Source organism: Drosophila obscura, unplaced genomic scaffold (genome assembly GCF_018151105.1).
Source record: "Drosophila obscura isolate BZ-5 IFL unplaced genomic scaffold, ASM1815110v1 contig_206, whole genome shotgun sequence".
NCBI classification, from domain to species: Eukaryota; Metazoa; Arthropoda; class Insecta; order Diptera; family Drosophilidae; genus Drosophila; species Drosophila obscura.
Genome location: NW_024542797.1, coordinates 117,808 through 132,319, shown reverse-complemented (window position 1 = coordinate 132,319; position 14,512 = coordinate 117,808). Strand labels below are relative to the sequence as shown.

The 14,512-nt window shown below is 50.6% G+C and overlaps 1 long non-coding RNA gene across 2 annotated transcripts; it reads left to right on the top strand.

Annotated features, from left to right (window-relative positions):
* The first annotated feature begins 265 nt into the window (after nt 1-265).
* Nucleotides 266-1,714, top strand: LOC121404472. 2 transcript variants are annotated; one of them, XR_005968025.1, is made up of 6 exons: nt 267-544; nt 682-846; nt 997-1,118; nt 1,220-1,315; nt 1,426-1,553; nt 1,650-1,714. It is a non-coding gene; the product is annotated as an uncharacterized LOC121404472 (long non-coding RNA). The 2 variants fall into 2 exon arrangements; XR_005968024.1 differs by having other exon boundaries at nt 266-544; nt 682-1,118.
* The last annotated feature ends 12,798 nt before the right edge of the window (nt 1,715-14,512 follow it).

Below are 14,512 nucleotides of genomic sequence, written 5' to 3'. Positions count from 1 at the left end.
ATCGGTGAAAATGTGAACTAAGTTATTTTCTCCTCTGGAAATTCTGTAAAATCAATATCGATTTTTTTTACCTGAAAATTCACTATCGGTTAAAATGTGAACTAAGTTATTTTCTCCTCTGGAAATTCTGTAAAATCAATATCGATTTTTTTTTACCTGAAAATTCACTATCGGTGAAAATGTGAACTAAGTTCTTTTCTCCTCTGGAAATTCTGTAAAATCAATATCGATTTTTTTTTACCTGAAAATTGTGACAAATCAAAATCAATCCTTACATTCTCCCTCTCTCTCTCTCTAAACGAGTTCTACCCTTTGATCCTTCCTCTCACTGTCAAACAGGTTTTTCATCTCCTTGAACTATATCTGATGTGATAGTTTAGAGGTAGTTTTTTTCCAAAGCATTTACCTGTAAAAGGATCTCGTTGACCTTAAACCTCTTTTTACTATTCTGTTTAAATTCCTTCTCTGTATTGTATTCCCAACACTGTCCTATAGTTGAGTGCCTATATAATAGCTACTGTTGTGCAAAAGAAATATACAAAAGGTAAGTAAACTGTTGCCTTAAAATATCAATAGAACTGAGAACAGTTGACTAATAAACAGCTAAACCATGAACTATGGCAATTTCGCGAACAAAAATGTGCTTTTTATTTTGATTTATAAATGTACATTTTTTTTTAGTTTTCAGTGAGCAGCAGAAGAAACATTAAAAAGTGTAAAAATGGATATCGACGATGAGTTACTTAGAATCATCTGGAAATCTTTTGATTATATTATGGAGCCACTGTATGTAGTTGTTTTGGCTTTTTTGCGGTTCCTTGTCAAAGACAAAGACTCACAGCCACTGTAAGCTGAATTTGAATTTAATCCGGTTGAAATATCTTGGTATTATATAGTTTTGGCAATAGGCAGTGACATGACTTAATGTTTGGCTGACAGTGTGAACACATGTACAATTTGGAAATAAAAACTTTTTGTATATTTTAAAAATTTTAGAAACTGGAATAACGTATCGAAGTTTAAAATATATCTCAGCTGATAATATTCGTGTGACTCTCCCCAATATTGGTTTAACGGCTGAATTTAGAGTGAAATTATTCGCTTGGAAAAAGAAAGAGGTAAACTTATTTTTTGTGTACATATTATATTATAATATAATATAATATATGTACATAAGTAATTATAATTTGTTAACTTATTTTCCTTATTTGTTCTTTAGTTTAATTTTGACGACGAAACATTGTCCGCTAATTCAAAAGATGTATCTTGGATTCAAAAAAGTTCTCCTTCGAACTCGTTTTCAGCTGGTTTAATGGTAAGTGCTTATAATTGCTTAATTATTTGTTTTATCCATATTTTTGTATTTAATTTTAATTGTTCGTTCTTTTTAATTTAATTAAATTTTTTCTTAATTTTTAATTTCAGATTGGAATGTAGTCGTTGAAAAATGGTCACAAAAATTTGATTTGCGTCGTAAGAACTTACAGAAATTGCACACTACAGAATTTCTAAAACAATGTCCAAAACATTCAGAAAGCTAAGCTCCAGATTTGGTGAGAGTCTTACTTAGAAAAAACAATTTGTTTTTTTTTTTTAGCTTTTTGATTTGTATTTTTATGCATAATTTGTTCTCTATTTAATTTTCTCAGGTTTCAAGTAGACTTTGACCATTTATATCCTGAAAAGGGACTTCACTTCGAAGCATAAATCCAGCACGATCATTGTCATGACAAAATTGATATAAGTGAGAAAATTGAATATAAAGGGACTACATACAAGAAAGATTATTTTTTAGTATGTAAAATTAACACCATATTAAAGGTATTTAAATCAATCTTATATTTTACTGAAAATGACGAACTATTTGTGATTTGTTGCGAAATGGATGTTTATAAATATGACCCACATTATCAAGCTTACGAAATAAGAGATCCCAAATCGAATTCTAATCTAATCGTTAATATTGCGGAACTTACATTTAGGATGGACGCATGACCGGTGTGATGTGACACCCATTGGTCAGAGTCTCTAAGACGGATTGCTGCCATTTCTGCCTGCTCCTTACCTGCAAGGTCAAGGCTCTGCAGGCATAGGACAGCATTTAGCGCATCCGTTGGTGGTGTGCTCAGAGCTCCACTGATGCATAGTGCTGCAGTACGCTGCACCTTGCCCAGTTGTTTAGTGATGGTCCCCTTCGATAGGGCAGGCCACCACACTGCGACTCCGTACAGCAGTATTGGTCTTACTATTGCTAGGTAAATCCATTGGACTATTCTTGGGTTCATGCCCCATTTTAGCCCAATGGCCTTCTTGCAAGTGTAGAGGGCTATCGTAGCCTTCTTCACTCTGTCTTTGATGCTCAGGTTCCAGCTAAGCTTTTTGTCAATTACCAACCCTAAGTAACTGGCACTGTCGCTGAAGGAGAGCCTACATCCGTTTAGTATTGGGGGGTTGAGGGACGGGATTTTGTATTTGGTTGTAAACAACACAAGTTCCGTTTTAGAGGGATTAACTCCCTGTCCACGCGACTCTGTCCATTCTGAGAGTCGCGCGAGCTTTGCGGTCATTAGATCGCAGAGTGTTTGAGGGAATTTTCCCGAGAAGATAATGGCAATGTCGTCCGTGTATGCTACCACCTTGCAGCCCTCCCCTTCTAGGTCACACAGAATCTTGTTGACTGCTATGTTCCATAGAAGGGGAGACAGGACACCACCTTGCGCGGTGCCTCTGTTGACATACCTTGACTGAGTGGATGATCCCATTGATGATGTCACTGTCATGCATGTGAGCAATTGATCTATGAGCATCACCAAGTGACGATCCACTCCAAGGTCAGTCAGGGCCTCTGTGATGGCTCCTGGTATGACGTTGTTAAATGATTCCTCAATGTCTAGGAAAGCGATTAAGGAGTATTCTTTGACGTGTAGAGACTTCTCTACCGCCGAGATTACTTCATGGAGTGCCGTTTCCGTGGATTTTCCTTTTCGGTAGGCATGTTGTGCGCCTGACAGCCACTGAGGATTTATGGTTGTCCTCAGCTGCAGCCCGACTAGTCTCTCAAAGGTTTTGAGAAGAAAGGACGATAGACTTATTGGTCTGAAGTCTTTTGGGGTTGTGTGTGAGGGTTTCCCTGCTTTGGGGATAAAGACTATTTTAGCCTTAAGCCAAGCGCGGGGGATTTTTCCCACTGTCAGTATCTTCCTGAAGATACTTTGCAGCCAGTTGATGGCCGTGTCCCCGTCTTTTTGTAACTGAGCCGGAATGACTTGGTCCGGGCCAGGCGATTTGAAGGATTTAAAGCTGTTTACTGCCCAGCTAATATTCCGTTTTGTGAGGATGTGCACCATCGAGGTTTCCGGGCCTTAACTTGGGGTGTCTGCCGGCTCGATGGTCGTACACCCAGGAAAATGAGTATCGAGTAGAATGTGTAGGGAGTCCTCACAAGAGTTTGTCCACGTACCATCCGTTCTCTTGAGATATCCCACCGAGGGGGATGTTTTTGACAGGATCTTGCGTAGCCTTGCGGCTTCTGAAGTGTCTTCAATTTCGGAGCAAAATTTTTGCCAAGAGGCCCTTTTTGCTCTCCTTGTTTCTTTTTTGTATAGGGTTGTAACGAACCATGGTTCTACCCATGGTTCGTTGCAAACAACTCCGCAACACCTCCAGTACACCGGTAGGCAGATCACAAAATTCAACTAAAGAACCATGGCATGGAAATAAAAATAATTCTAAGCAACGCTCACAATTTAATTAAGAACTCTCAACTTTACACATTTTGTCCACACAACAATTGTGACATTTCGCAATCGACGATGCGCATGGTTTGCGTTATCTCACAATAAAACCAGCTAGCATAAACAGTCGGAACAGTCGAGGAACGACGAAAGAGATTCGCCAGACTAGTCGCCGGAACACTCTCGCAGGATGCCTGGGTTCGATTGGCCGACCTCGAACGGCAATACGACAGACCAGCAGGACGCTCCAAGTCGCCCATGCCCACCACTCCTGGGCCGTCTGACCAGCGGAAAACCGACCCAAAAGCCGGGTTACAAGTCCCCACAGCGGCCGAATACAGCACACCCTGCCCACCACGCATCGTAACGCCAGCCGATCTGCCCAGACCTCCAGTTACGGAGACCAGCCGCTCGCCCACCCAGAGGATCGTGCCAGCCATGGACTCTTCCACCGCCCACATCGCGGAACAGATTCGGAAATGGGGGATCAGGTTCGACGGACAGGACGATCCACTCGCGTTTCTGGAACTACTCGAGGAACGTGCTCTCTCATATGGGGTGGACACAAATCACCTACCTCGAGCCATGACCGAACTTCTCACCGATCGGGCCAGTCGCTGGTACCGCACCAGCCAACTACAAGGCAGCTCATGGTCATATTTCCGCCAAGAATTTTTGACTTTCTTCTTGCCGCCACGGTATTTTGAACAATTGGAAGACCAGGTCCGAGCCCGCAAGCAAGCGGTAGGAGAATTGTTCAAGGATTACCTCATCGAGATACGTCTACTCATGCACCACGCCAGGTACGACGCAGCCAAGGAACTGAACAGGATCTACGATAACGCCCTGCCAGCATACCAGATGTACGTGCGGCGACACGAACTACAAAGCTTAGCCCAGCTTACAATGTTGGCCACCGAGTTCGAGAGCATCCAAGAGCGGACCATCCAGCCCACTTTCGCACCGCCACGAAGCACCCCAAGATACCCAAGGCCGGCCACCGAGCCAAGGAACGGCGGCCCACCCCGGCCACCATTTCGGCAACCCCACTGGGAGGCGGCAGACTCGCCAAGGAGGCAGTAAGCCCCCTCCAGCAGCCAGACAACGCCCGAGGTGGCGCACCGCATGATCACGACCCCTATCGCCAACCCACGCGCAGCCTGTCGCCGGTGTGGTGAAGCGGGGCATGTGGCATACGACTGCCAGAACCCTTCGATCCTATTTTGCTGGGAATGTGGCAAGCGCGGCGTACGGACCTTCAAATGCAGCCGCCAGAACACGTCGGGAAACGACACGCGTCCCCAGCTGACACGGGATCAGCCGGGAACGACGCCTCCCCCGAACCGCGACTAAGAAACTTTCTACATGTGAACAACGGTCGGATAGTGGCAACGGTAACCAAAGGAGGACACGTAACGGAGGCTACCCTAGACACCGGGGCCTCCAAAAGCTTTATCAACACCCACCTCGCCCGACAACTAGACAACCGCACCAACTTGCAAGATGCCAGCACCCGCATACGCCTGGCCGACGGATCGGTCAGAGAGATCACACAAGTTCTACGGGAGCCCATCAAGCTGGACCAACGAGAGGTACAAATACCGCTCCTAGATTTGCCAAACATGTTGGAGCAAGTCATTGTCGGCATGGATTTCCTATGCGCCATCGAAGCCACGATCAAATGCGGCAGCACACAACTGCAACTAAGCAATCAGTCGGCCACGCCAACCGCACCCGAAGATCCGACCAATCACATACCAGACACCGCGCCCAGAAGCCAGAAACGTACGCCAACCACAACGCCACCACGTACCCAACCTACCCCAACGCTCACGACACCCATTAATGCAACGCAGCACTCGACACCCAAACCAATGACAACGATAACGAAACGCCGGCCAACAACGGAGAACACGAATCCGAGGCCAACTCAAGCCAACCACAATCAAGCAATCGGGAAAACGAGTCCCACGGTGACTACGGAGCAACCGCGTCCTAGGCCAAGCACAGGGGACACACACCCCAAACAAACCACGAGGATCTCACACACGAGACAAACACACTTGAACCCGGCGCTCGACACAGGAAGCCCAGGTCCAAGACAAGCAACAGAGCAAGCACGCAGAGAAACCGCATCGGAAGCAGGGAACGCACGGACACATCCGCATCCGACAGCCCAGCCACACGGGAAACAGCCACGCTAACCCCACGCTGGACGGGGCCCATAATCGAACTGATCTCTACAGAGCCCCTCAACGAGGGCCCGGAAACCAGCACGATGCCCCCACGATGCCCAGACAGCCGTCCGGTCCTCCCCACGGCCGACGCCACACCGATCCTCGCCAACACAATGGAGTACCTTCCGCGTACTGACATGATTCCTAGCGCCATGCAACGAGCCATGCCTAGAGCCATGTCCGAGATCTTCGTCGCCCACGCAAGTCGTCGCTGCGACACAAGAGGCATCACCGAGACTCCGAAACCGCCGATCCGACCGAACATGAGCCCGAACCAGTCCCGGAGCCGTGGCCGCCAGACTTGGCCCCGCAGATCCAGGCATTTCTAAATGAAGAGCTACCAAAATTGTATGGCCTCCACGGGACATCGGACATCGCCAAGCACACTATTGTCATGCGGGATAACCGGCCCATAAAACAGCGGTACTATCCGAAGAATCCAGCGATGATGCGAATAATCAATGAACAAGTAGACCAATTGATTTCGGAAGGCCTCATCGAGCCCTCCCGGAGCCCCAATTGTACTCGTCCGTAAAAAGAATGGGAAATGGCGCATGTGCGTGGACTACCGGCAACTCAACACGCATTCCATCCCCGACGCATACCCGCTGCCGAGGATCAACTATTTTCTGGAACGGTTACAAAACGCGCGGTTCATCACCACCCTCGACCTGAAAAACGGATACTGGCAGATCCCCATGGCCGACGGAAGTAGAGAAGCAACAGCTTTCACCGTACCGGGCCGGGGCCTCTACCAATGGAAGGTTATGCCCTTTGGACTGCACTCGGCACCGGCAACATTTCAGCGGGCTCTCGACACCGTGATTGGTACAGACATGGAGCCATATGCATTCGCGTACCTAGATGACATTGTCATCGTGGGGCGAGATTTCAACGAGCATCTACGCAACTTGAAAGTGGTTTTGTCCCGACTCCGGAAAGCGAACCTAAGGATAAATGCGCGTTCTTCCAAACCCAAATCAAGTATCTCGGCCATATGATCAGCAATGAGGGAATCCACACCGACCCCGACAAAATTGCCGCCGTCAAAGAACTCCGACCGCCCACCAACTTAAAAGAGCTTCGTTAATGCATCGGGATGGCGTCCTGGTACCGAAGATTTGTACCAAACTTCGCGACGGTCGTCCAACCGATGTCTCGCCTACTCAAGAAGGACCAACCATGGGTATGGTCCGACGCACAACGGGCTGCTTTTGACCAACTGAAGACACTTCTCACGACCACCCCCGCCCTTGCGTGCCCCGATTTCAACGTCAAGTTCTCGCTGCAAACAGATGCGAGCAATCTAGGAGTTGGCGCAGTTCTCACCCAAGAAATCGAAGGCAAAGAACGAGTCATAGCATATGTCAGCCGACGACTGAACCAGCGGAAGAAAACTACTCCGCTAATGACAAGGAGTGCCTAGCGGTCATTTGGGCCATTCGAAAACTACGCTGCTACCTGGAAGGGTACCGATTCGATGTAATCACCGATCATCTCGCGCTAAAATGGCTAAATACGCTTGACAGCCCATACGGTAGAGTGGCGAGATGGGCCCTCGAACTTCAGCAATACCAATATGACGTTCATTATCGAGCGGGCAAACAGAACGTAGTCGCAGATGCACTATCCAGGCAGCCATTAGGAACACTCGCACGGATCGAAGAGGAGAAGACAGCCTGCCCCTGGCTCCAGCACCGGATAAAACAAGTCCAGGACGAGCCTCAGAAATACCCCGACTACACCTATGCTAACGGGGAACTATATCGACATCTGGGCCATGGCGCCGACGACGACGACCATATAGCATGGAAACTCTGCGTAGCAAAAGATCAACGAGCCAGAATACTTCACGAATGCCACGACCAACCCACAGCCGGCCACCTAGGGGTCAGGAAAACCATCACCCGAATATCCCAACGGTACTATTGGCCAGGTTTCTACCGAGACGTGAGGAAATATGTCCGTGGCTGCGTAAGCTGCCAGAAGTTCAAAGCTCAACAACGCAAGCCGGTGGGCCAGATGCTCACTCGCAAAGCCGAAGAGCCATTCGCTACACTATGCGCTGACTTCGTTGGACCACTACCTCGATCAAAGAAAGGAAACACGATGCTGCTCGTCTTCTTTGACACTTTCACGAAATGGGTCGAATTGGTACCACTCAAAAAGGCCACCACCGCTACCCTGGAACTGGCTTTCCGAGAACGAATCCTGAGCCATTTCGGCATACCCAAACGCTTTGTGTGCGACAACGGCACGCAATTCACAAGTCGATCGTTTCGGTCATTTCTACAGACAGCAGGAGTAGAACTGCAACATACCGCACCATACTGCCCATAGGAAAATCCAACGGAACGGGCAAATCGGACGGTCCGATTGCCCAATTCGTAGGGGATCGTCAAAATACCTGGGATGAGCTACTACCGGAAATATCCCTCGCAATAAATTCCAGCGTCCCGGAGACAACGGGATTCAGCCCAGCTTTCCTACTATACGGGAGAGAGCCACGCTTACCTGGAGCCCTGTATGATGAAGTTACACCTGGCACAGGAAGCCCGCCAGACACCGAGCTCCACGCCCCACCAAGTATTCACCCAAAGAGCTAACACCACGATGTCACCACTCCTGATAGTCCTCATCCTCACCGCCACCACACAGGCCACGATAAAGGTTAACAACTACACCCACGCCAACTATGTGCCCATGGTGGACGGAGACGCCGTCCTGTGGGAGAAATATGGATACCTTCATCATATAACCAAAGTAACCTCCTACGAGGCATATTTGGCGCAGGCGGAGGAGTCTACCGCATTATTCCCCGGGAGCCGAATCGCCACCATCCTGGCTGTCGACCTGGAGCAAGTCAGGACCCTTGTGGGAACGTTAAAAACCCACCACCGACGAGCCAGGAGTCTCAACATCCTCGGAAGCTCGCTAAAGGTCGTCGCCGGAACCCCGGACTTTGACGACTGGGAGCAAATTCGGTTCAAGCAGGGCCAGCTGATCGAATCCGAGGCGGAGCAACGGAAGGTCAATTCCAAGGTGCAGAACCGGCTCAACGAGCTGACTGGCTACATGAACAGCCTGGTAAAAGGAGAGGACACCGAACGACTACAGCTGACGGAGGCGATACTGGCAAAGAACCGCGTCATCCTCAACGACCTACAGAACCTGATTCTGGGTCTGACACTGGCCAAAATGAACGTCATCAGCCCGACGCTACTGGACGGAGCCGACCTCCGAGAATTTGAGGGACAACAACTGACAGATATCAGGCTGGTCGAGCTACTGGGAGATTCCAGCATTAGCGTTGTAACGAACCATGGATCCCATGGTTCGTCACAAGCAGATGACGCAGCCAACGCTACTCCCAGGTGAAGCGATCAACACCCAGCAAAAATGCAAACTCAGCACACGCCAAAACACAGGAGACCAGCAGAAGGGGCTTACGCAATAATGCCAACGAAATTCCTTTCCCACGGTACCGGTGTACACCGATCACCTTACCTGGGACATTGGACACTAGTTGGGAGGCGATTGCTTAGGTAACCCTCGATTACCGGGCAAAACCCCCACATGCGCAAGCCAGTCAGCAGTCTCCGACTCTCCTTACCGGGGATATTGGACACTGACTGCAGGGCTAATGATTAGGTAACCTTCTGTTACCGATCAGCCCGTCTGCACGCGCAGACTATAATTCGGCAATATATATTTATGTAAGAACCCTTCCCACATTCTGGAGTAGAAATAAGATATCTGTAAGACATTCATGGGAAAATCGAAGGCCGGCCGATCTATAAAAGGCACTGCCTTGCATGAAGAAAAGGGCAGTCCACCAGCCATCGTCGGAGGCAGTCCACCTGCCATCGTGGGGAGGCAGTCAAATCACCATCCGCGTCGTAGTACAAGTAAAACATAACATAACCGGGTAGAATAATCATACGGAAGAATACGGAAGAATAAAGAAAACCATTAAAATTAAAAGAACCAAAAAGTGTTGTGATTTCTATTTCAGTTTCTGGCAAAGTTCCTGGTTTCCCGATAAAGTCCTCGTGAATTAGAAATATCTTGTAATTCAGGACCCTGGACAGACTGATGCATACCTCAGCCTGAAATAGGACATTACAAGTGGCGCCCGAGCAGGGACTTTAAATGATTTTTCGTGGAAACTTCAAGAAAACCGAAATCAGGGACTTCGTGGATTAAAGACCCACTGCCATCAAAAAGAAAATTGAATCGATAACAAGTCCGCGCACTTACATAATCCGGGCGCGAAGACAAACGCGAAAGTATACGCAGTGCCGATCCTAAAAGTGCCGTTTAACATTGACTCATTACCAAAAATCAACAGAAATCAACATGGAACATCACGACGATGAACAACCAGAGGAGGCATACCCTGCGGGACACTTTTCCAATCCAGGGGCAGCACCGGCTGGATCCACAAACTCCGGCGGGACGAACTAGAAGTCCTCGCCGAAGAATTCGGATTCGGCAGCAAAGGAACGGTCGATGAACGCCGAAGGAAATTTGCCGCTCTAGTCGCCGGGCCACTCGCGCAAGAAGCCTGGGTCCGCCTAGGAGAGTTCGAGAGGCACTATGCCAAACCAGCCTCACGCTCTCGCTCCAAGTCACCACTGCCCACTACTCCTGGACCATCCGACACTCGCCAAATGGATCCTAAGACCGGACTACGAGTCCCCGCAGCCACCGAATACCGCAATCCTGCCGCCCCGTTTCCAAGGCCCCTAGCTACAGAGACCCACCCAGCACCCGTACCGAGGGTCTTGCCAGCGATCGACCGACCCATGGAAGGGCACCACTACAACCACGCTGCACCAATGGCGGAACGCATCCGGAAGTGGGGAATCCAGTTTGACGGCCAAGATGACCCTCTATCATTCATCGAACTGCTCGAAGAACGCGCGCTCTCGTATGGGGTAGACACAAACCATCTGCCGCGGGCCATGGCCGAACTTCTCACAGACCGTGCCAGTCGTTGGTTCCGCACCAGCCGCCTACAAAGTTCCTCATGGGAAAATTTCCGCCAGGAATTCTTAACGTTCTTCTTGCCCCCACGGTATTTTGAACAATTGGAAGACCGGATCCGAGCCCGCAAGCAAGTGGCTGGGGAACTGTTCAAAGATTTCCTCATCGAGATACGTCTACTTATGCACCACGCTGGGTACGACGCAACCAAGGAGCTAACCAGGATCTACGACAACGCCCTCCCAGCCTACCAGATGTACGTGCGCCGCCACGAACTGCAGGACTTGTCACAGCTAACACTGCTGGCCACAGAGTTTGAGAGTATTCAAGAGCGGACCATTCCGAGCCCCGCTACACATGAACGAGAACCGGATAGTGGCAATGGTAACCATAGGAGGACAGGCAACGGAAGCCACCGTCGACACAGGGGCGTCCCGAAGCTTTATCAGTGCAAACCTCGCCCGACAACTAGACAACAACACCAACCTACAAGATGCATGCGTCCGCATACGCCTGGCCGACGGCTCGGTCAGAGAGATCACCCAGATTCTAGTGGCACACATCAGACTGGATCAAAGAGAAGTTCAAATACCCCTCCTTGTCCTACCAAACATGTTGGATCAAGTTATCGTCGGCATGGACTTCCTATGCGCCATTGAAACAACGATCCAGTGCGGTACCACACTTCTACAATTACGAGATCAGTGCCAAACACCACATATCCACACCGTTCCGACCAACAGAGTACAAGGCAACGAACCCCGACACCAGAAACTGAAGCCAACGGCGGCCGTCATACGTCCGCAACCTATCCCAACAATTTCGGCACCCAGCCACGACAACATGACACCCATACAAACCTCAGCGAACACACGACCACGACCTACCCCAATGAACAAAACGACCCAGATCGCCACGAAGAACACGACACCCAGCCCAGCCCCAGCAGAGGCAAAGCGCCGGCCCACGAACATGAAGCCGAAGCCAACAACACGAAACAACAATCAAGCAACCGGGAAAACGAGTCCCACGGTCATTACGGAGCAACCGCGTCCTAGGCCAACCACAGGGGACACATACCCCAAAGAAACTACGAGAATCTCACCCACGAGACAAGCACTAGCGCACTGGAACCCGGCGCTCGACACAGGAAGCCCAGGTCCAAGTCCAGCAACAGAGCATGTAAGTACCCTCTCCTCCCAGGAGAAAGTGAACATAGAAACACCCTCAGAGACGACAATCAGACCTGAACCAAGACAACAACATCGACACCGACAACGGCAGCAACAGATCAACAGCCCAGCAACAAGGAAAACAGCTACGCTGACCCCACCCTGGTCGGGGCCCATAATTGAACTGATATCCACAGAGCCCCTCTACGCGGGCCCGGAAACCAGTTCGGTGGCCCTACGATACACCGACCGCAGCCCTGTCGTACCCATGGCCGACGCCACACCGATCCTCGCCCACACAATGGAGTACCTTCCGCGTACTGACATGATTTTTAGCGGCATGCACCGAGCCATGCCTAGAGCCATGTCCGAGATCTTCGTCGCCCATACAAGTCGTTGTTGTGATACCAGAGGCGTCATCGCGACTCACCTGTTCACGTACCAGTCTGGCTGTAGTATAACACGAGTACTACACCCGGCATACCAAGACATCATACCCATGGTCGACACCACACCCATCGTCACCCACATAAGCGACTACCAACGGAGGAATGAAACGCACAGCTGCTTCGACACAACCCTCTTACCCGAAGAACCCAGCCAGCCATTTGACTCCGAAGCCGCCGATACAACCGAATAGAGCCCGAACCAGTCCCGGAGCCGTGGCCGCCGGACTTGGCCCCACAGACCCAAGCATCCGTCGCCCAAACAAGCCATTGGTCCAACAAAAGAGACATCGTCGAGACCAGCCAGTTCATGCACCAGTCTGGAGACAATACCACCCAAGTGTTCCGTCAGAGCTACAAAACAGCGTATTCCAGAGCCCGGATTTGTTAACTTTCCTCTTCAAATTTCCCCAACCTAAGCGGATCTGCCGGAGGATGACGATCTTCCCCGTGCAACACCAGCACAAGATCTTGGATTTCAACAAAGGGAACGCCGTAGCGGAATGCGGAAGCCAAGTCGTCAGCTTGGGGACATGCGAAACCACCATCGGCGTCTCGTTCTGCAAAGAACGACGGGAACCCACCTGCGCCCAACAACTAGTGGCCGGAACAACCGCCCATTGCACCACCTTACCCGGGCACCTGGACGCGATCACCGTCGTGGATAATGGCACGCTCATCATCAATGACGCCTTCGTGACCATGGGGCGAAATACAAACCATCTCCGGCACCTACCTCGTGGCCTAAACCAGCCGAGTCTCTCTCAACGGGACATGGTATGTGAATCCCCTGGGGGAATCTCAGAAGAGGGCAATGGTCGCCTCGATGACAACAGTAAACGTCACGGGGCACCATGACAAACTGAGCCTGCCGTTCCTGAAAGAGCTGAGCATGGAGAACTTGAGGAACATTGAAAAGCTGACGATCCATAGCGCCACCTCACACCTCCTCACCTGGGTCGTCGCCGTGATACTCTGCGTAAGCATATGGTGCTTACGCCGGCGGCTCTACAACCGAGCTACCAACAACGACGCAACGGATTGTGAAGCAGCGGCACCAGAACCATCCATCAACAACCCATCCACAACCACCACCGGCCCCGAGGTAACGCTGACGAGGCAACCACAACAGGCAAAAATTTGCCACACATTGCCAAACCGACCCAGCATTGGAAGCCCCGCTGGCCCGGCGCATCGGCCCAACCGGGGACGACTAAGGAACGCCGACTTCACCAAAAAGAAAAAGAGCTGACAACGACCTCTGCCCACGGCGCCAACATACCCAGCCGTGGACCCGAGGTATCGTCAGTAAGCGCCGGGCGCACAATGAACAGAAGACGCCACCAACCCAACCAGATACAACATGAACTCGACAACCATCATTTTAATATCCGACGACGAGTCTCGCGACTCCACACCAGGAGCAAAGACCTGGAGCGACGCCGAAACAGCGTCCGCTCAGGACACTGGAATATCCGACAGCGAGTCTTGCGACTCCACATCAGGAGCAAGGACCGGGAGCGACGCCGAAACAGCGTCCGCTCAGAACACGGATCAAGAAAAAGACGCAACGCAACGCCCATCACGCTTCACACGGGCCAACCTATGGTCGCCACCGCCACGGACACCGTCGCCACCAACACCCTCATACTCACCGCAGCCGTGGGGTCCCTTCGGAGAAGCGCCCCCCACCAGTGAGGACGAAGACTCCACCCCGTCAAGCCAACCATCGACCCACTATCGGCGGGACCCCCGCCACAACCACGGGGTCTATCAGGACTTTAACTCGGAAGAGGAACCCTCCCCAGAAGAGGGGGAGGAATCACCCTCAGAGAAGGAGGAGGAAGCCTCGTCAGAAGGAGAAACCGTCTTCATCCACCAACTGGTCATGGTCACACCCAGACCACCAGCTACGTCCATACCCCATGGGGGGT